The following is a 20926-nucleotide window of genomic DNA, read 5'->3' as shown; positions in this document are numbered from 1 at the left end:
TCGACGCATGAATAAACCAGCGAACACTTCGAGAAACTGTTCTGCTTGTTGACATCACCGAAACACGGAACACAAGGGGACGCCGTGCCGGCTGACTTTATGATGAGCATCTTCTTTCGTTGCTAATGGGGTTCCTTCAGGATTTTTTTTTGCGAAAAATCTATCGAACGGATTTTTGTTCTACAAACGGCTTTGGTAACTAGTGGCCGAAAAGATCAGATGTTCTCATTGGAACAACTCTGTAGCTTTTATAATTAAAAAGTTTATTATTGAAAGTTAATTATGACATTGGCTTCGAAGTCCGCCAATGCCCTCCTGGGGAGTGCCCTTCAGCATATGCTATATTGCAGTTGATTTCATCTCGGAAAAAGTGATAGATATATTTAAAAATATATGGTCACATTTAGCTGGGGCACCCTATATAGTGTCCTTGTGAAGCCGTCGTGCTGCTTTCGACGTCTTGGGGAAAATATTCGACTCTTTGGGTTCTCAAATATCAGCACGAACAGCACGGGCGGCCGTCATAAGAAAAACGTGAATATCGACCAGTTAACCTCTACCAGCGCTTGCATGGTCATTACGAGCACTACAGTCGGACACTGAGACTTTGGCACGCTCTAACTTTTATTGTGCAAGGAAAAACCTTCGATTTTCTCTGTATTTATCTGCAAATATTGTATGCAGACGAATGTGCCTAGACTCCTAAATTTGATACCGAATTATTGAGCTCAATCTCTGCTACACGGCGATACTTTTCTCGTTTCACTGGCGTGTACACAAGTGCCGTAATAGCCGCAAGAATATGAGCGACTTTCGTCGTCGCCACCAACTTTGCGTATTTTTTGCTGCATAATGACGAAATCCCCTAAGAAACTAAACACAAGCGCTTGAAGTCAACGTAGCTGGCAGGACGAGGAAAAAAATTCAAAGCGGTGAACGCGTTCGTTGGAAATATATTGAACACCAAAATCGTTATGCATGAAAGCGCGTCGGACCTCTCATATTATTTCGGGTTTTTCTTTTTCTTTTTCGGGAACTACGGAAACTAGAGAAAAATACTTGCTGTTCCGTTCTCAACGTGAGTCAGGCTACAACATATATTTTGCAGTAAAAATCACTGACGGTGTCCGGACCAGCTTGCCTGAGTTGAGATGGCACCACCCATACATATAAATACAATAATATAATATGCAAATGCAGATGATATCCACCAACAACAAGACACAAAAGCAAACTGGTCATGAAAATATGTACATGAACTGAATTGAAAATAAGAAAAGAGCACACGCCCATCATAACGCGAACAACACATACAATTGCACAGCAACAAAAGGGAAATTGTCAGGGAAAATCAAAGAAAAGAAAGTTCGAAAAATGAGAAAAGATATGGCCCCTAAATGCAGTACATGGTGATGAAGAAATATCAAGAGATGAAGGAAGTGAGTTAAAGAAATTTGGCGTAGTGTAAGAGGATGATTAGGATAGCAGTGGTTGACATAGAAAGTGGGGGTTCCGCAGAGTAGTACTTGGGAGACAAAAATTTAGGCGGCCTAACTGAAAAGGGTAATATGAACTGCACACATTTATATAGAAACATCACGTCATGAATGTTAACACAAGGAACACAAGTGCAGGTAATTCGAGAGCTTCTCATAGTCATAAAACAAAAATACGGGGACGTTCCGAAAGAAACGCGAATGAATAATATGAAGTGCCCTGTTTTGCGCAGCTTCAATACGTTTGATATCGGTGGCACATAAATCATTCTATACTACCGATGCATATTCAAGTCGGGGAGGGGCGCAAATTTCACCGAGAGTAAGAAATACCGTGTAAGAAGAAAACATTTTACAGCAGTAGGTGAGCAGACCAAGCATACACAGAGCAGCGGAACGAATTCCTCTCAGATGTTTATGAAATTTATTTATTTATTTATTTATTTATTTGAGGGATACTGCTGACATCACCAAGATGTCATTTGCAGGAGTGTGAAAAATAAAAGAAAATGTACAGGTCATGAGCATATTGTACAGCAAAAGTAAATCCACCGTCTCGGAATTATAACAAAATTAGCAAGGCTTAAATGGCAATTAAACAATAATTGAACGAGCAACTGAACACGCATTTAAACAGGAGTAGGCATCAACAACAAACGACACTTTGCTACCAGAACGGTACCGAAACACCATCAAAAATAAGATACACTGTGTTTACATTTTTTGAAAGTAATCATCAATTCCACGAATAAATGAGGCAAGAGAGTTGAAGTTGACAAGATCGCTAGGCAGTGCATTCCAGTCCTTAATTACTATAGGGAAGAAGGAATTTTTAAAGGTTTCAACCCTACTATACGGGGGCTTAATGTAACGATTATGGGTTGTTCTGGTGGCACCTCTCTGAATAAATGTAAAATATTCATCATATGGAATTTTAAAAATTCCTGTCAGAATCTGCCAAAAGGTTTTCAATCGTTGTATCCTTACTCGTGTTTTTAATGTAGGAAGGCCTGCCCGTACCAGCAGCGCAGAAGGAAAGTCTAAAGGGTTGTATTTACTGTATACGAAGCGCAGTGATTTTCTCTGAACCATTTCAAGCTGTGACACCATCGTCTTAGCTTGTGGAAACCAAACTATAGAGGCGTATTCAATTAAAGGGCGAATACAAGTGGTATATGCTACTAATTTAGTGGAAGGTGTAGCTAATCTTAGGGCATGACGCAGGGAAAAAAGCCGACCATACGCTTTGGAGCAAACCTCTGTGATGTGGGGTTGCCACGAAAGTTTATTATTGATCGTTAAGCCCAAATATTTGTGTTTAGTTGCAAGTTTAATTGGCTCACCGGCTAACGTATAGGGAAACAAAAGGCAATTTTTCTTCAGGGTCACTGTCATGCACAGCGTCTTTTCGCAGTTTAGCGTCATCTGCCACTTCTGGCACCATTCCGACACTCTGTCGATGTCCCTCTGTAACTCCCACTGGTCATCAACAGAAGTGATCTGCCTATACAGAACGCAGTCATCTGCATACATTTTAATTTTAGAGGTAATATGTATTGGGAGATCGTTCATGAACATAATAAAGAGAAGGGGCCCCAAAACTGACCCCTGGGGAACACCAGAAGTCACGGATGTAAGTGCAGAGTTTCTATTATTATAGGTGACGAATTGAGAACGGTCTCCAAGATAGCCCTCTAACCATTTGCCGACCTTCTGGTTTTTCAAATACTGATTAATTTTGTGCAACAATTTAGTGTGAGAAACCCTATCGAACGCTTTCGATAGATCCAAAAATATAATGTCAGTTTGAGCTTTATTATTAAGACCCTCGGAAAGATCATGAACGACCTCTATTAACTGTGTAGTCGTCGAGTAACCTCTTCGGAAACCGTACTGACTGCAGTGTATCAAACTGTGTTCATTAAGAAAGGCAACCATACTCTTAGTAAGAATATGTTCAAATATTTTACAACAATAACTCGTCAGAGATATTGGGCGGTAATTTTTAACTTCCTTCCGGTTGCCCCCCTTGTGAACTGGAATAACCTTAGCTATTCTCCAATCTGACGGTACCTCACCGCTGTGATACGATCTATAAAATATAGTCGCTAGGTACTCCGCTACCCATTCCGCATAACTTCGGAGAAAAATATTAGGAATGCCATCAGGGCCTGGGGTCTTTTTGGAATCTAGTTTAAGAAGGGATGATATAATACCAGGCAATGAGATGTCAATGTCAGGCATAGGGGGCACACTTGAAGCGAAGCAGTCATTTGGAATGATACCGTTATCAGTTGAGAACGCAGATTCGAAGAAGTTACTAAATTTATCAGCAACATCTTCGCCATCCATCAACGGGGACTCTTTGTCTGGTGAAGTTAAGGAAGTAGATATGTGCCGCCAGAACTTTTGTGGTGATGACTGGAGAAAATTATGTAGAGTAGTATCATAATACTTCGATCTGGTAGAGGTGATCTTTTCTTTCAACACTATGCACAGGTCTTTTCTATTACTGCAGGGTTTCTTTCTATGTCTTCTAACCTTACGACTCAGCTGCAGTATTTCCCGGGTTATCCATGGATTATTTCTGTGCACCGCCTTGCGCTTAAGAGGGACAAAATTATTTATGCAGTACTGAACAGTGTTTTTGAAAAAGTCCCACAAGTGAGAAACAGAAATATCTTTATCATTGGACAATGACCAGAACTGACTAAGTGATATCGCCAAGTTGTCGATAATACTTTCATGACTAGTATGATTGTAATCTCTTATTTTAATCATATTTGACCTCCTTCTGACTGCATGCGCGAGAGTAACAGTAACCTGAACCATATTATGGTCCGATATACCTGATAGTACCTCACAGGAGAAAGGCGCCAGAAATAAGTCGCTTCCTAGCAATACAACATCGAGAATAGTAGAGGAGGAAGCAGTTTGAAGCAGGAGGAAGCAAATTGAAGCATCGAACGCAACACCGGGATCACGAATGGTGTCGACACGAGTTATTTCACCATCAGAAAAGTACTGAAGCCGGGTTACTTGAGACGAATGAGATAACTTTAGTTTTTGACGTGTTGATTTTGAGGAAATTGGAAGTACACCAAGAAATAACACTGTAAAGATCCTCCCGAAGCAGTAGGCAATCGGAAGGCGAGTTTGTGCTTTTCATTATTTTGAAGTCATCGGCATACTCTAGCATGGTGGAATGTTTAACACAGGACACAACATCATTAATAAAGGTATTAAACAGTAGAGGCCCGTAGATTTGACCCCTGGGGTACACCAAACATAGGTGTCGGAGGTGTCCGGAGGTGTCCGGACACACAGAGTACAAACGATGCCGTAAATACGAGGTAAAGAAACATACAAGAGAGTCAGAAACACCATATAAACCACGCTTACGAGGGAGCAGGTCATGGTTCATTAAGTCAAATGCTTCGAGACGTCAAGATAGATTACATCTATTTGACCACGCGAAAGAACCGCTAGGGAGGAGACTGACATGAATGATACAATATTTGTGACTGTTGAACTCCCAGACATACAGCCATGCTGACTGTCTGCAATTTTGCGCTTAAAGAACGATGATAGATTTATACAAATGTGTTCAAGGACTTTGGAGCAGGCGCATAAAACACTTACATGTCTATAATTAGTAACAATGTTATGGCAGCATGATTCATGGACAGGAATGTTCAGGGAAGACTTCTACGGTCTTGGAAAAGTACGAGTATTTCGTTGGAGAGAAAGGTTCAATATGATTGCAAGCACAGGCCAAAGGATGTTACTATAAGCTTTAAGCAAAATTGCAGGGAAACCGTCTGGTCCCGGTGTCATTGCGGGCCTTAGTTTACGAATTAAATTGTGGACATCATTCACAGTAATAACAAACGAGGGCACTGTGAACATCATGCATTTGCGTAAAACGAACGGCAGAATCTGTGCTGGCCGAGTTATCAAACACAAATAAAAAGAGCGACGCGAAGATATACGCCACGATAGACTGACTGAATTTCATCACATCACTATCAAATAGAGACAGGGTGCTAACATTTTCGCGCTTACATTGTTTATGCCAAGTTAAAAAATTACGAGAATTGCTCTTACGTCATCTTGAATCCCTTCCAAATACGCATTACGATCTGAGTCAGCAGGCTTCTTGAACAGCCGCCGAAAAGCAGCAAACTGTTCATAGTCAAACGGCCTTCCAAGTTTCTTAAATCTTCTGTGAATATATCTCTTTTTACTAAGATAATTGCGTGTGAGAGCAGAAACCCAAATTTGGTATTTGCGCCGACTTGGTACGGTATACTTAGACAAACTCAGAAATAGTATTTATAATAATATTCGTAAAATTCAACACTGCATCATCAGTATCAGCACAATTATACACAGAGGAGAAGCCGCGAAATGCTTATACAGACCGATATAATCTCGAATGAATGTACACGATGAATGTACGCAGGCGCACAGGAACAGAAGAGAGAGGGGGATGTGGTAGGGGTCAACAGGAACAATGAGCGAAACTGCACACTCTAAATAAACATCAAAGTTTGAGAAACACGAGACTAGAAAATTACTCTGTTTGTTAGGTATGATATTCAACTGAGCTAGTTGATGAAAGCGTGCGAAATCAAGAAGAACATTACCCAGATGAAATGCGGAACAATTACGTGACACTCTGTCGTTAATGAACGTTAATGAACACCAGCCCATTGTGGTGTCGTGGGAAATGACCAGGCCGACAGCGCCGCAGAAGCAGCACTCTCCTATTGGAAACGAACCAGTATTGTACTGCTGAGAGGAGACCGTCGTTCCATTCTGCGACGCTTCGTGACACCCCTGGCTTCCCTCCAATGGACAACCGACATTCGCCCCTCATCTATGTTGAGCAGATTTGATCCAACGCTCGCTATCCGCATGCCACGAAACACCTCTCGTCAAGATGCTGCATTAATCCACCGAATGCGCCTCAATGTGGCCTTTACAGCTCAGTGCAGTTACCGCTTGCGACAAGTTGACTCTCCCACCTGCTGCCACTGTGGTGCTCTAGAGGATCTGGAGCACATTCTTCTTCATTGCCTTCACTACCAACCTTCCCGGACCTCACTGTCCGAGTCTTTTCGTCAGCTGGACTCTCACCCCTTCTCCCTCTCGAAATTGATTGGTCCCTGGCCTAATCCAGCGCAGCAACGATCAGCGCTCAAAGCCCTTTCGACATTTCTGGACACCGTTGGACTCCGATCATTATTGTGAAGGGGCTCTGTATTTTATACCGCACATCCCCACCAGAAATGCGGTAGCGTATCGCCTCTGGCGATGAACCTCCCCACACTCCTCCTGCAAATAAACTCACTGTTGGAGGAAAATAATGCGCACCTATTAAGATTATGTCGTTATAATGGAACCATGGTATAATACCAAGAAACAAAAAGGAACTGGGTATACCAGGCAATAACGATGTTTCAGTGAAGCACACTACATCTTTTGTTCCAAGACCCCGCACATCCTCATCATGAACGAAACACTGAGTAACCTCAAACTGATTATGCGGAAGTGAGCGCATTTTCACCTGAGAGACACAAACAAATTATTATGCGGAGGCTACACGTTGCCCTACGTCATCACTTGTGAAAATCATATGGGCATGCAAGGGACCAGTGAATTCGCGGAAAAGGCCACAGGCTTCCGGCCACATATTCGCGTCCATCAATTTTTCAAAATCACTGTCTTGACAAGAGATGTCAAAGGAAGCATAGGCAGGGCTCCAAGTTACGAGTTTAGTACATACTGGCAAATCAATGGCATTGTTCCGTAACGAGTTTGTCTTCGGGGCAGCCAGAGGGACAAAGGCGTGCCACAAAGAGCGCCTTGCTCTTGCGATGGGACACAATTGAAGTGCCACGTGTGACCTCTTTCTGGACCTCGTTCTGGACGGCGTAAAGAGTAAGTGTAAAGACGTAAGGGCGCGGACAGAAGTGCACGGGGTTGGGTTCTGCGAGGAAAAAGGCTTAGGGCTGACCGTCCGCACCAGGTCCGAGTTCTTCCGTTCGGCACTTGCTGCTGACCAGTATCTATTACCGGGTTCTTCGTTCCGGCTGCCGGTCTGCCCTGCCCACCAGATTCCTGCTTCTGGGTCGGAGTATTGCTTGGATGATGGCGTTGTGTTGTCTGCGCCCAGAGTTACTTCTGCTGGGTCTGCGTGCGAGGTGCTCCCAGTACAAGCGACAAGCCCAGGGTCTCGACCTATCCTCACAGTAAAGTTTCTGCTTACAACCTTGTTGGGCTCTGCCTCATTCTGGCTTCTATCCGAACAACCGTGAGGGCTCTGGCGTCCGCGTTCAGTGTAGGCACTGTGAACTGATCCACTGTCAGGTAGGTTGGGCAGCCGTAAGCACGTGACTTCTCGTGCGCTGCCCCACTTGCAGCGGCGTGCGCTGTGATGTCAGAGCCGCATGAGTTTCTGTATTCCCGGTGCCCATTTTTGTCGCTTCTACTACCCTTTAAGCTGTTATGACGCAACTGCATTAAGATACCCCCATTTATGCAACGCTCTAATTTTAATGTAACTACGTTAATTATTTAATTCTACTACTTGTCACTTTATACATACTATAAATATATTGCTATGCTGGAAATCATGTTTTTTCGAATAAAATGAATGAATGGATGGTTAATTGAACTAAGTTACATTTACGGTTCCATTTATAATGCAATTTAGTTAATCCTGAATTACTCACGCATCTCTATGAAGTGGTAAATTATTACGCCGTAAACTATTAGCACAGTGTAGGGGACACTAAGGGTTGTGACAGGAAGAAAACTTCACATCAGTAGTAGGTACTGGACTCTCACAGTGCACAACGCTCAACTGTCCTGAACACGATTTAATTAGCAATTAGAGCTAATTGGGACCCCCCACATTAATCAGCACCCTCCAGGGAGCCACCACACTAATTGGGGAAAGTCTAACTCGTGTCCAGACCAGCTGAGCGTTGTGCACTATGAGAGTCCATAAAAAAGAAAAATAATAGGCAGAAAATAAAATAAAAAGATGGAAATAGAGTGGAGAGAAACAATTTATTCGAAAATCAACGATGCCGCGGCGAAGAAGCCGCTCCGCAACACCCGAGTGACCAGCGCCCGCCATGTTGGTAGTTTGCACCCAGCAGTTGCAGAGATCGACGACAGGTGGCCACGTAGTTGCAAGGCATCACACCAGATGCCGTCACCGTCATAGCTCTAGACGAGAAAGACAGAACAAGATACTATGGTAGGTAAAAATGGCAGCACTGCTAAACAAGTCTAGGCATGCGAGAGAAAAGGTCTAAACGCTACTGCTAAACAGAAAACAGTACACATCGGGGGAAAAAGGCTTACGGGGACGATCGCTTAGGCCTAACCACAACACTACGCAGCTAACAGAAGGCGGGAACCACACATCGCTAAACATGCGTCAACAGGCTTGCTCACCGCAAAACAAGTCTAAACATGCGAGAAAAGGCTTACGGGGGGCGATCGCTTAGGCCTAACCTCAACACTACGCAGCTAACACAGGGCGGGAACCACACATCGCTAAACATGCGAGAAAAGGCTTAGCACGAGCGCGGTCACCGCTAAACACGGCAAACATACGAGAAAAGGAGCGCGTCAAATCACTCACTCACCTTTTCCCCCGCGGCAACTTCCAGGCAGAAACTGAGCGAGCGCGGAGAACATACGTCTGCTCTCTACGAGAGGCAGCCAGCAACTGAGCGAGCGCGCGGAGCGCACGTCCGTCTTCCGTGACGGTCCGAGAGAAACTGAGAGAGGCGACGCGCAGCGGCAGCTATGGATGCGCGCGCGCCCTCTGCTCCACCCGTCCGCGCATGCGCGCGCGCTGCTAGCTCCCTCTGCGCCGGCCGCGGGTGTTTTCGGTTTCGGCTCTCTGCTGCGCGCGCGCGCGCGCTCCTAGCGGCGACGGGTGGCTTTTCAGTTTCGCTTTCATTCTCCGTTCTTTGCGCGCGCGCGTTTATCTGTATAAAGGCAGCGCGCACCGCGCTCGCGTCATCATTCTGACCGATACGTGGAAAACGCCATGTGTGGTTTATTCTCCTGCGTTTCTCGTCGTCGCAAGGAAAAGACAAAAAACGAAGAACTTCGCGAATTTATACGCGGCATCGTGGAGGAAGCCTTTCAAGTCCACCGTCTGGAATGGTTGCAAGCACGTCAAGAAATGTGTCAGGACAAGATGAAGACGCTCGACCGCATCTTAGCGGCGGACAGACTGGCGAAAAAGAAGTCCAACTTTAGCCTGGACAATCTGTATTGGGAACGCAGTTCCGATTTAGAGGACGACGACGAGGATGTGTAAATAAAAGCGATGCATTTCTCCTCGAGTCTCAGTCTCTTCTTTCTCTTCGTGCAACGTGTACGCACGCAACATGTCTTCCCCCAAACCTTTTCGTTTCCGTCATCCTTTTCGCTGTATCTTAAGCGGTCCCTCCATGTGCGGCAAATCTACGTTCGTTGCTAACGTGCTGAGGAACCTGAACGACGTGGTGGACAAGCCTCCGTCACAAATATTCTACGTGCAGAAATATGCTTTGCCGAGCATGCAGGACGAATTCGGGGACTCCGTAAAATTTACCAAGGAGCTACCGCGAGAGTGGGACACGTCGCGCGCTACGCTGATCGTCGTCGACGATCACATGACCGACGCCGGTTCCTTGAAGGAGGTGACCGATCTTTTCATTCGGGGTTCTCACCACGCCAACGCGTCGATCTTCTTACTCGTTCAAAACATCTTTTTCGACAGTAGCCATTTGAGAACAATATCCTACAACGCCAGTTACGTCGTCCTGTGGCGCACCGTGCGCAGCGTGCACCAGATGGAACATTTCGGCCAACAGCTATTTGGCAGAAAAAGATTGGAGTATTTTGTGGACGCATATAAACAAGCGATGTCGTCGCCCCACGCATATTTACTCGTGGATCTTCACAACTATACGCACGAGGATCACAGGTTGCGTAGCAATATCTTTCCGGGAGAACGTCAATATATCTACGCTCCGAAATGAATCTCCGCCCTCACCTCACTTTACTCAAAGTACTCTCCACTCTACCCCCTCCACGCCGCCGCGACGTCTTGACACGTTCGTCCTCGTCCGACATGAAACACCTCTCCGAAATTTGCCTCAATGTATTGAACGGAAAGGTGGCTCTAGCTCCAGATACGGTCGCGCGTTTGAAGAAGCACAAACGCTTTTTACGACGGCTCGCCTACAAAAAGATTCACAAGAATCCGCAACGTTTGAAGCGCTATCTGTCTCAGCAGCGAGGACAGGGCGTTCTTTCGTCGGTGGTTCCTCTCCTGCTTTCCGCCGTGTTGAATCTTTTCGCCAATGGCCAAGAGAATTGAAGTGACCACCTCCTCCTCCTCCATCGGAAACATTCTTTCCTCGAAGGAGAGTGACGACGTCAAAGTGAAACTCATACTGCAAGCACTGTATCGCATACTCAAGCAGTACGGATTTGACCCCTACGACAATAAAAACAAGGCGTCCGACGCTACAAATGACTTTGACTATTCGCTCCTCTCTCCAGAGGTGGACGAAGAGGATGCGGAAAGGGTCGTCTCGGAATTAAAGAAGGTTCTTTCCTGGGATCGCGAGGGTTGTGTCTCCGTGTCGGGCAAGCCCATCAGACACTCCTCCGTTTACGAACTCGTCAATTATTTGTTGCAACGTAAGACGGGAAAGAAACCTTCCTGGTTCCCCAAAGTCTCGAAACTATTGCGTCTGATTTCTCTACCCAAATCTCGCGAGCCTCAACAGCAGCAGCAGCAGCAGCAGACCTCCATTGCGTGGACGACTTATGGAGGGATATGAGAAACCAGAGGGTGGTTTGGGGTGTGTGGAACGCTATAGAAAAGCGCATCACTTGAGCAAAAAGAAGGCTCTCGTCATTCTCAGAAAGCTGGATGCCTACACGCTCCACCATCCGGTCAGAAGAAAGTTTAATAGGAGACGCATCATCGCACTCAAGATCAACGACGTGTGGCAAATGGACCTCGCCGATTTTTCAAAATACAAGAGATTCAACGGTGGCTACCGCTACATTCTCGTGGCAATCGATTCCCTCTCCCGCTTTCTGCGCACCCTCCCGCTAAAGACGAAGCGCCCCGCCGAAATGAAAAGGGCCATGATAAGACTTTTTCGGGGAGGTAACGTACCTACACGCATCTTTTGCGACAGAGGCGGGGAATTCTACAACAAGACCGTCAAGGAGTATCTCTCACGAAAGAAGGTACACATCTATTCTACCTTCTCTCCAGTAATCAAAGCATCGCAGGCAGAGCGCGTCATACGCACTTTACGCGACAGAATATTCCGTTATTTTAGAGTAACGGGAAAATACCACTTCGTTTCCGCGCTTCCCAAGATCGTGCGCGACTACAACACCACCAAACACAGGACTTTGGGCATCAGCCCGTCCGAAGTCACGCCCGAAAACGAATTGGAGCTGTTCAATAAGATAAATGGGAAGCCCGTCGTACCCTCCGTGAAAAAGAAGCTCAAACTGGGGGATAAAGTGAGGGTCCTACTTCACAGAAAAGGTTTTCATAAGAGCTCGGAAGGGAGTTGGTCGCCTCAGATTTTCACCGTCTCCCGCCTGAGAGACACCTCTCCTCCCGTCGTACACCTGGAAGATTACCGGGGTAAGGAAGTGGACGGATCTTTCTACCCGGAGGAGGTACTCGTCGTAACCCGAGACGCCAATCAGCCTTGGCCAGTAACGAAAGTGCTGAGAAAGAAGCAACTGAACGGTCAGAGCTTCTGCTTGGTTCGCTGGTTCGGTTACGACAAAGAACACGACAGTTGGGTTCCGAGCAGCGACGTGGTCAAGATTGGGAAATGATGTCAGACATCTACGTCCACCTGCTCTCGAACGCCAGCATGGATAAGTTTCCCTCGAATAAACTCAACGCCTTCATGGTAGCTTTCGATAGTCCGCTTCAGCTCTCGAATCGGTATAAAGTCGGTCTGATGGATCTCAGCATAAGTAACGATTTTTTAAATATCGGATACGAAAAGCAAGATGCAAAAATCGAGGTTTCTTTCGAGGACACGGTCGAAGCCGGGAGAACTTTTCGCGTCACCTCGGATCTCGAGAGGGATTTGGGAAAAGCCCTTTCGGAATTCGACGTTTCTTTCGCGTACAATAAATCGCGATACGACTTTGTCTTACCCGTGGACGTGAAAGCCGTGGAATTGGACCCTCGGCTCGCACAGGCGCTCGACGCCTCGCTAGCGTCCCGCGAAGCAGGTCGTGCGGTGAAACCTCCCAAATTGAGCGAACGCGAAGCCACCTCCATCTTATTGGAGCACGCCGCACCCGTCGCTTTCGGCGACGTCACTCTGAATTCGGAAACCACGTCCCTACGGAACACACTCAACAAGTATTTCCAGACGCACAAGCTGGACGCCTCGCTAGAATTCGCGGATAACGTGTACTCTCTGAAAACACCGAAAGGGTTGCACGTACCGGAGCCCTTTGTCAAGCTGCTACATCTCACAGCCGTCGAGGGACACGAAGAAACGCTACGCGTCTCTCTCCCCATAGCGCGCCAATTTTCTTTCACGATCAAGACGAAAATTCCTCGATCTTTGCAAGTACATGTGCCTCCCGGCTATTATGCGACGCCGCAAGCACTTCTAAATGCGATTAATCAGCGCGTAGGCGAACGCGCGCGCTTCAGCTTCGACGGAACCGAACAGAAATGTAAAATTCGGCTTTCCGAGGGCACCTCCACCCTAAGACTTTCCGAGTACCTGGCCGTGCTTTTGGGCTTCGAATCGCGCACCGTGTTCACGGGGGATGAGGATGCCACGAGCTCCGTCGAGGTACTCCTGGAACCCCCGTTTCACAACATAATCGTCTACACAGATATCGTACCCCGACAACACGTATCGTTTTGGGGACGTCCCAAACAGATCCCAACGTCGCTGGCTCGATTGAGGGATCCGTGGGGATGCCTTCAGAACTTATACTTGCTACGTCGAGCAAAGAGGTCCGAAAAACGTCCCCATGGGAGCATGTCAGAGACCTCTGTACGAGTGGAGGGGGAACTGATTCATGGCAATGAGAGGAGGAGGGCGAGACTGCTGACTACGCGGTACAATTTTCAACGGTCTTCGTGCGATCGCATGTGCTCCAGCGAGGCCTTGTCAATGTTGCTGCCAACGGCGTTATGTCAATGAATTGTAAGTATACTTTTGATGTGTTATTCGGAATCGAGAGTGAAGCTTGCTGTTAGTTTGAAAACATGCAAAGCGTTGTAATGCTCAAACGCGTTTTTCTTCGTTTAACTTCGGTTTAGGAACATCGTCAGCTACTCCTCGATCAAAGTGTGTTCATCATGAGACGCAGCAAACGAACATCAAGGCGAACACTTCATCGTCATGTGAGCCAAGCTGTAGCGGGAAGCTTTTGCGTGATAAACTGAAGGAGCATCATATGACTGTCGCAACGATGGTGACGCCGGCAGTGAAACGCGTTCGATGTTTGTGGGCCAGTCAAGCGAACCGCTTTCGATGTTGGTGAACACTCCTAGTGACCATCAGCCACGTCCCGTGTTGGTAGATCAAAGTCTTGGCGACCACGGGAGCAGTGATGTGGATGAGGTTCGTGACATTGACCGTGCGAACTTGACTGAATCGCGGCCTTCCCACCCGGAGGAAGCACTTCCAAAACTGACTGCAATTTTCGTACCTGAAGCATCATGTGTGCTTCAATATGTGGCTACCTGCACTTTTTACGTTTTACAAGTCAGTATTTTTTCACCTTTCACCTTTTTTTTTTCACCTTTCACCTTTCATGTGTTGTACATGCAGATAAGTGCACAGTGCTTGGAACTTTGATACATTTGAGATGATCTCATTGTCTTATTGGAACCTGCCATCGCCTAAGTACCATCATTTATTCACACTCACACACTGTTGCGAGAAGAACGATACCTGGTCGCCGCATCTCATCAACATGCCCAGGCGAAGTCAGTCTTTTTCATTGGAGTTTGTCTTAGTGTTTGAATGCCAGGGTATTATGAAAGGTCGTATTTTCTGTTTGTTTTTACAGATTGTTTTGTGGGTACCTTTTAGTGTGTTGCAGTCTTTGGTGCCATGATATTTTTATGGTCATTTTTCATTTTTATTGAACACGGATATCACAAAGTTCATGTGACATAGAGAAAGGAACACTCTCTAGCCAGTTCTTTCATAAGGTGATATGCCCAGCGATTAATTTTTAGGTAATTAGGTTATGTTTTAAGCTTTCTCTTTTTACTATGCTGCATGTTTGATAAACATTTTGGAGCATCTCCCTTCCAGCAGTGCAATCTGTTATTGTAAGGCTGAGTTGAGTAAGGTAAGTTGAGACTTGACTGAGAAAGTACTTGTACAACAAGACAAGACAAAAGTACAACAACAGGAAGGCCACAACAAAGCTGATCTGTGATATACAGTTTATTACTGTGGATTGCTCTTGATGCTGTGATATTGTGATTTACTGTTATGCCAAGTGCTTCAATTCCGCATGCAAACGATGGATGTAGAATTACACTTGCGAGTCTCAATAGTAAGAATAAACTAGTTCTTTTCTGAACTCCCTGCTTCAAATTTTCAATCGTCGTTGTGCAAGCGCATTTAGTATTGAGTGCGCATTTTTTTGTAACGGGGCCAAGCAACGCAGAAAAATAGAGGGGGTAGGAGAGGAGGAGCGCCCTTCGGGCACATCCCATTTGTGTACCATGCTAATCCCAAAGAAAGCCCCATGGGACCTGCCAGATACGTCCCAGAAGCATATCCGGGTCTGCCATTGTTACGTGACAGGGATCATTTGGGGCTGTATTTCGGATGTTATAGGGATATCGTCGTCTTCCCCAAGTGACGTCTTAGAGATGTTTCTCGGACCTGCTTGTGTTGTCGGGGGTGGAACCCACGTACGTGGGGAGCGGGAAAAAACCGATATTAAAAATACTACCCTTTTATTACGAGAAAGACAAGCACGTCGTCACCTACACGTTAGATAACATCCAGTATTTTAACCTGTCTCAATTCGAAATTCCCTCAGTGACGATCGTTCTCGCGGACGAAACGGGAAGACGTTTGCCGTTGCGGTCCAAAGGCAGAACCAATCTAACGTTGCATTTCAAATATGTACCGTAATTCCCCCAAAATAATTCCCGTGTACACGGGACCCCTTTTCCAACGAGGGGGCGGTGTGTTGAGCAACATATCCAAGTTTATCGTTCCCATCTGGCAGCAAATAAAACCGATCGCCAAGAGAACGTTGAAGCGCTTGGCGCGGAATTTGGCCGATGGCGAAGGAATATCGCGCGCAGTAAAAAAGACGGCCATAGCAACGGGGAGAGACGTGCTGGATTCCATGGAGGGCTCTGGAAACAACAACAACAATGGAAAGAAACGCCGCAAAAGACAACAAAAGGCGCCGACACACGACGCACCTGCAGATATCTTTGGTACGCCGTGAAGGTCACACATCCGCTGTGCGCGCTCCGTCCATCATGACGTCAACGAAAGCAAAAATACAGACGCAACGGTCACCGCATTGTCTTACGAGTGACGTGATGATATTCGAACCCCCTTCCATTCAATACGGCGTGGAAGATACTTCGTACCAACTCTTTTATCCGGTCAACGGGGTAAATAATTCTGTGATCGAGTTTTGTATTCAAAATTTGCAAAGGGCACACTTGGATCTCTACGGCAGTTTCGTGTCTTTGACCGTGCGCATTGTTCGCGACGACGGGGAAGAAATGGACGAGAAAGATGTCGTTTTCCCAATAAACCACCTGTTGAGCGGCATGTTTAAGACGGTCACCGTTTACGCGAACAACAAGCTCGTCAGTTCCAACGAGTTGTACGCCTACAGGAGTATTTTGGACGTCGTGCTTCATTCCACGCCCATGGCTCAAGAAACAGTGCACGCGGCTGGACTCTATGTCGAGGACGACGAACATTTAAAGGACGATTACGACGTCTCTTCTCGCGGTCCGAAACAACGTTACGAAGCGACGAAGGGTGGAAAATACTTTAACCTGGTCGGACAGATCAATACCGACCTGTTTCAACAGCCGCGCCTGATGGTACCTGCCGTCGAAATTCGCGTCGTTTTCCTGTTAAACAACGACGAATTTAAACTCGTATCGGTCCCCAAAGACAAGAAAACGTACAATTACGAGGTGGACATTAAAGAAATGACGTTACACTTGAAAAAGGTGACGCTGGCACCTTCCCTATTTTTGGAATACGAGCGGCGGCTTCAGACCACGCCGGCCATCTACGTGTTACGCGGATTGGAAACCAAGGTGCGGAGCTTGAGTGCCGGGAGCTTGGACGCTCACTTTGAAAACGTTTACCCCGAAAGGGTACCTTCCAAATTATGCGTCGCCCTGCTCGCCACGTCCGACTTTCTCGGCGACATCCAATCGAACCCCTACAAATTCCGTCATTACGACCTGTCTCATTCGATGCTCTCCGTGGACGGCCAGCAAGTGCGAGCCGAGTACGACTTTCAGAACGACCTCGTCAAAATTCCCTACTTTAACTTCTTGCAAGAACTGGGAGAGAAACATTTCAAGTATAGCTACGAGCGATTTAAAACGAACGGGTTCCTTCTCTACTTCAACTTGGACGTGGACAAGTGTTCTTCTCCTTCGCATTTGAACGAGTGGCGAAAAGGAAACGTTCGCCTGCAATTACGCTTCGCTAAAGCCCTTCCACACGCGGTCACCGTCCTCTTGATTTCCGAGTGTCCCAAGCTCATGTACGTCGACAAGGACCGTACGGTCACCTTCCCATAAGAAAAGATGTACGAGAGCGACATCTTGGAACTCGTGTCCCTGAACCCCCTCGCTTCCTCCATGCTGAGAGGCATTTGCGCTTCCGACGAAGCCTTCGTTTTACGCAAGCCCGGCTATTTAATCATCAATACCGAAGAGCGAAGAAGGCGCGGGCAGCACTGGGTGCTCTACCTGAAAAACTACGACGGGTCTGCCGTGTTTTTCGACAGCTACGGACTTCCCCCCATCGAAGCAAACCTTCGAAAGACTTTACCTGTAGTGGACGAGTATAACGACAAGTGTATTCAATCGCCTTTTTCGCCTTACTGCGGGCTTTTTTGTATCTACGTAGCCACGCGCATGTCGAAACGCTACAGCTTGAAAAGTTGTGTATCCATGTTTTCCTGTAACCTCGAAGAGAATGACAAAACAATAAAACGTCTCCTCGTGAGCGAGCTCGTTTCGTAAAAAATAGTATATTTATTCACGACATACACAAGACCCTTGCGAGACGATCTTCCAACGTGCTGACCCGACGCTCACCGTCGTCGCCGGTCTGCACCGTGACGTCGAGGGATGTGTGGAGAAGCCAGTAGCGACGGACGATAGGTCGGTTGAAACCCGCGTTGATGAGACACGGGTCGACTGTCTCTCCTCGTCTATACTTCTCCAGCAGCTCGAGCTTGTAATCTACGAAACGCTTCATTTTCTTTGCAATCTTCCCACTGACGGTGAACAGACGTAAGGGTATCGTCTTGAGAATCGAGCGAAAGTCTCCCTCGCAGCTATCGCCGTGAATATAATCGCGTAATCGCAGCAAGTCCCGATACATTCGTGTTTGCACAAAGGTGGCAAACCTCTGCTCGGGCGTCATCATGACTGAGACGGAATGAGAGTAGACAACCTTTTTTTTTTATTTCTCGTTACACATGAATTAGGCTCCAGCTTTGGTTTCGTAGCCGGGAAGGCAGCCCAAATACGGACGAAGGCTCGAGTCTAACCAATGGCTGGGGTTTCTCGATCAGAGTCCACCGCAACGACAGGTAGTCAGTTGATCGCCGATTCGCAAAAAGAAGGTCTTTGGAGGAGGCTTGAAGGTTAGGACCAGGGGTAGATCTCCCGTCAGTAGCCATTCGTAATCTGCAACGAAAGGAGTGTGAGAAACGCGTGTTTTTTTTTTTTTAACTCAAACACACACACGTACAATCTTCTTCAGTCACAGAGTGACACTGATGGTCCATCTTCTCCATCTTCCTTCAATAGTCGAAGTCCTTCGCAACGTACGTCGAACGGTACCGTCCGACAGCCGAGAAACGGGCGAATCAATCGGTCCGTCCAATGCTTTTGCTCTGAAAAAATGTGAACGATTATAGAACGTATTAAAAAATAACGAGGAAGCGTACCTTTGGACCACAATCCACCACAATTGGTACAGAAGAAGCGGGCGCTGCCAATCTCCCGAAATATGTGAGGCGGGAAAAAACCGACTTCACGCGCAGCAAAAGTGTTGTACACTGGAAACGAAACTCTTCAAACATTTCGGCGATGATGACGTCATGGGTATTACTTACGAGGATCTACCAAGCTGATCATGATGGAATGACGATCGACCATTCGCTTCGACATTTATAGTAAAGCTTTGCCTCTCACTCTCTATGACGTCATTGAACGTGTTTGAAGATGTTAAGACGTGTTTGAACATGTTTGGACGTGTTCAGACACGGGCGGCGAAGTCGCCCCTGGACACACTCGTTCCTCTCTCTTCCTCTCTATGACGTCATTGAACGTGTCTGAACATGTTTGGACGTGTTTGAACATGTTGTGACGTGTGTAGACACGAACCCCCGCAATACGAAAAACGTCACGCAGTACGAATTAGACTAGTGGTTAGTGTGTCGCGTCCAGTGTAGAAGGATCCTGGGTTCGAATCCCACTCTGGGTCTTCTCGTCGTCATATACAAGTCGGCCCAGAGTGTTAGCTAGAAAATAGTGTAATGTTTTATTCAACGTCGATGGTATTATCATTGTCATATGCGACATCGCAAAAAGGCGCGAAAGACGGAAGGCGGGGTGGTCAAAGTACAGACGACACCGTTGCAATGCGAGGAGGAGGAGAGCGGTGTAGCGACTATAAAAGGTGCGCTGGTTCTACGACGATTGATCGAAAGCCCACGAGGGGCACCCATCCACGACACGAGGCGTTTCGTGGACCAAAATGTAAGTCGACCGTCTCTGCTGTGAGAGTGTATTCTATGTATAGCATTGTTTTTTCAGGAACCAATAGCCGCTGTCACCGCATGACACTGAACACACACACAGGGACTCACCCCATCCTCTCTCATCATCATCATCATCAATCTCAAGCGTTCCTCAACTGAAGGGAAAAGTGAGCATTGTTTCGTGAGAGGAAATCTCGTACTGATTTTGTTTGACTGCAGTGCCACGCTGTCTCGTATGTCAGTACGACCCCATCGATGCCATGCTCGTGGCCGTAGAAAGAGAGCACGAAGCTAGAATAGAGAATCTCGGTAATAGCCCAGTCGTCCTTTCAGATGACGACGACGACGACGACAGAGTCAGTAGTCCGCCTTTCGTAATACCTGAAACGGACGACGACAAACCCCTAGATGGACATGACAATGCAGACGAATTGCTCATGTGGGAAGGGGATCAGTCGTATGCAGATTTCATTCCTCTGTCTGGTAGGGTTAGAGATGAATCACCAGATGCAAGCCCAGAATTTCAAAACGAAGCTGAGCCTGTCCAGGGACGTAGAATCGTTGAATTGCGAGAACACGTCGTAGAGAATCATCCCTCCGTCACGGAGAGACGATTCCTTCCTTTTTTTGTCACAGATGAGGCATTTGACGGAACGGCTACTAGGTACACGCTTCTCTGTTCCCCACACGACGACAACGTCGACGATTTGCGACTTTATCTACCGAGCATAGCTCCAGTAATCACGCACGTCCTCGAAGCTTATCCCATGCCTTTCAAATTTTGTCTGTGCTCGAAGGTGCTCATGATTAAGGACGGAGCCGATGGGTTGACTTCTCATCTCCTCCACGTGAACCTTCACTTGAGAGTGGTGCATAACCGCCAAGAAATCGAAGGCGCGATAAATGCTGCCATCGCAGAGTCCTCGCAACGCGTAGAAAACTATGCGACAGAAGGGTCTGGTTTCACCTCGAACGACGTCCAATGTGTCGACTTAAAACTAACGCGCTTAAAACCGAAGCGGATTGGGTGCACGATCGAGCTTCCCGAGCTGCTAAAAAGAAAACGAAAGACTCTCACAAACGTCAAACTTCCGCCGAATCACGAAAACGAGTGTTTCAAGTATAGCGTGCTGGCACTCTTGCATCCGTTGAGAAACAACCCAAACGATTATGTTAGATACCGCAAGTACATGAATCCTTCGAATCCGGAGACGCGCGTAACGTACTGGCCGCCCTGCTTCCCAGTCACTTACGAAGACATTTCCCTGTGGGAGAGAAAAAACAAAATCTCCGTGTACATCTACGTGTTCGACGAGCAGACGAGTTCGATATCTACCGGACGGGTTCCCTGTACGCTCTATAAAGATAAA

At 46.8% G+C, this 20926-nt stretch overlaps 1 protein-coding gene and 2 long non-coding RNA genes across 6 annotated transcripts in view; 1 reads left to right on the top strand and 2 right to left on the bottom strand.

Moving 5' to 3' along the window:
• The window catches only part of LOC135371150 (uncharacterized), a 279646-nt gene that overhangs the window by 94313 nt on the left and 164407 nt on the right, over positions 1-20926 (top strand). The window lies entirely within an intron of this gene.
• LOC135370091 (uncharacterized) lies at positions 8563-9278 on the bottom strand. Its single transcript, XR_010415210.1, has 2 exons — positions 9164-9278; positions 8563-8738 (listed from the first exon to the last, which is right to left on the bottom strand). It is a non-coding gene; the product is annotated as an uncharacterized LOC135370091 (long non-coding RNA).
• Positions 18399-18973, bottom strand: LOC135370777 (uncharacterized). Its single transcript, XR_010415449.1, has 3 exons — positions 18741-18973; positions 18542-18686; positions 18399-18477 (listed from the first exon to the last, which is right to left on the bottom strand). It is a non-coding gene; the product is annotated as an uncharacterized LOC135370777 (long non-coding RNA).

The sequence above is a fragment of the Ornithodoros turicata genome, chromosome 10 (assembly GCF_037126465.1).
Source record: "Ornithodoros turicata isolate Travis chromosome 10, ASM3712646v1, whole genome shotgun sequence".
Classification (NCBI taxonomy): Eukaryota; Metazoa; Arthropoda; class Arachnida; order Ixodida; family Argasidae; genus Ornithodoros; species Ornithodoros turicata.
Note: the sequence above shows the minus strand (reverse complement) of the source record. Positions and strands in the feature narration are given on the sequence as shown.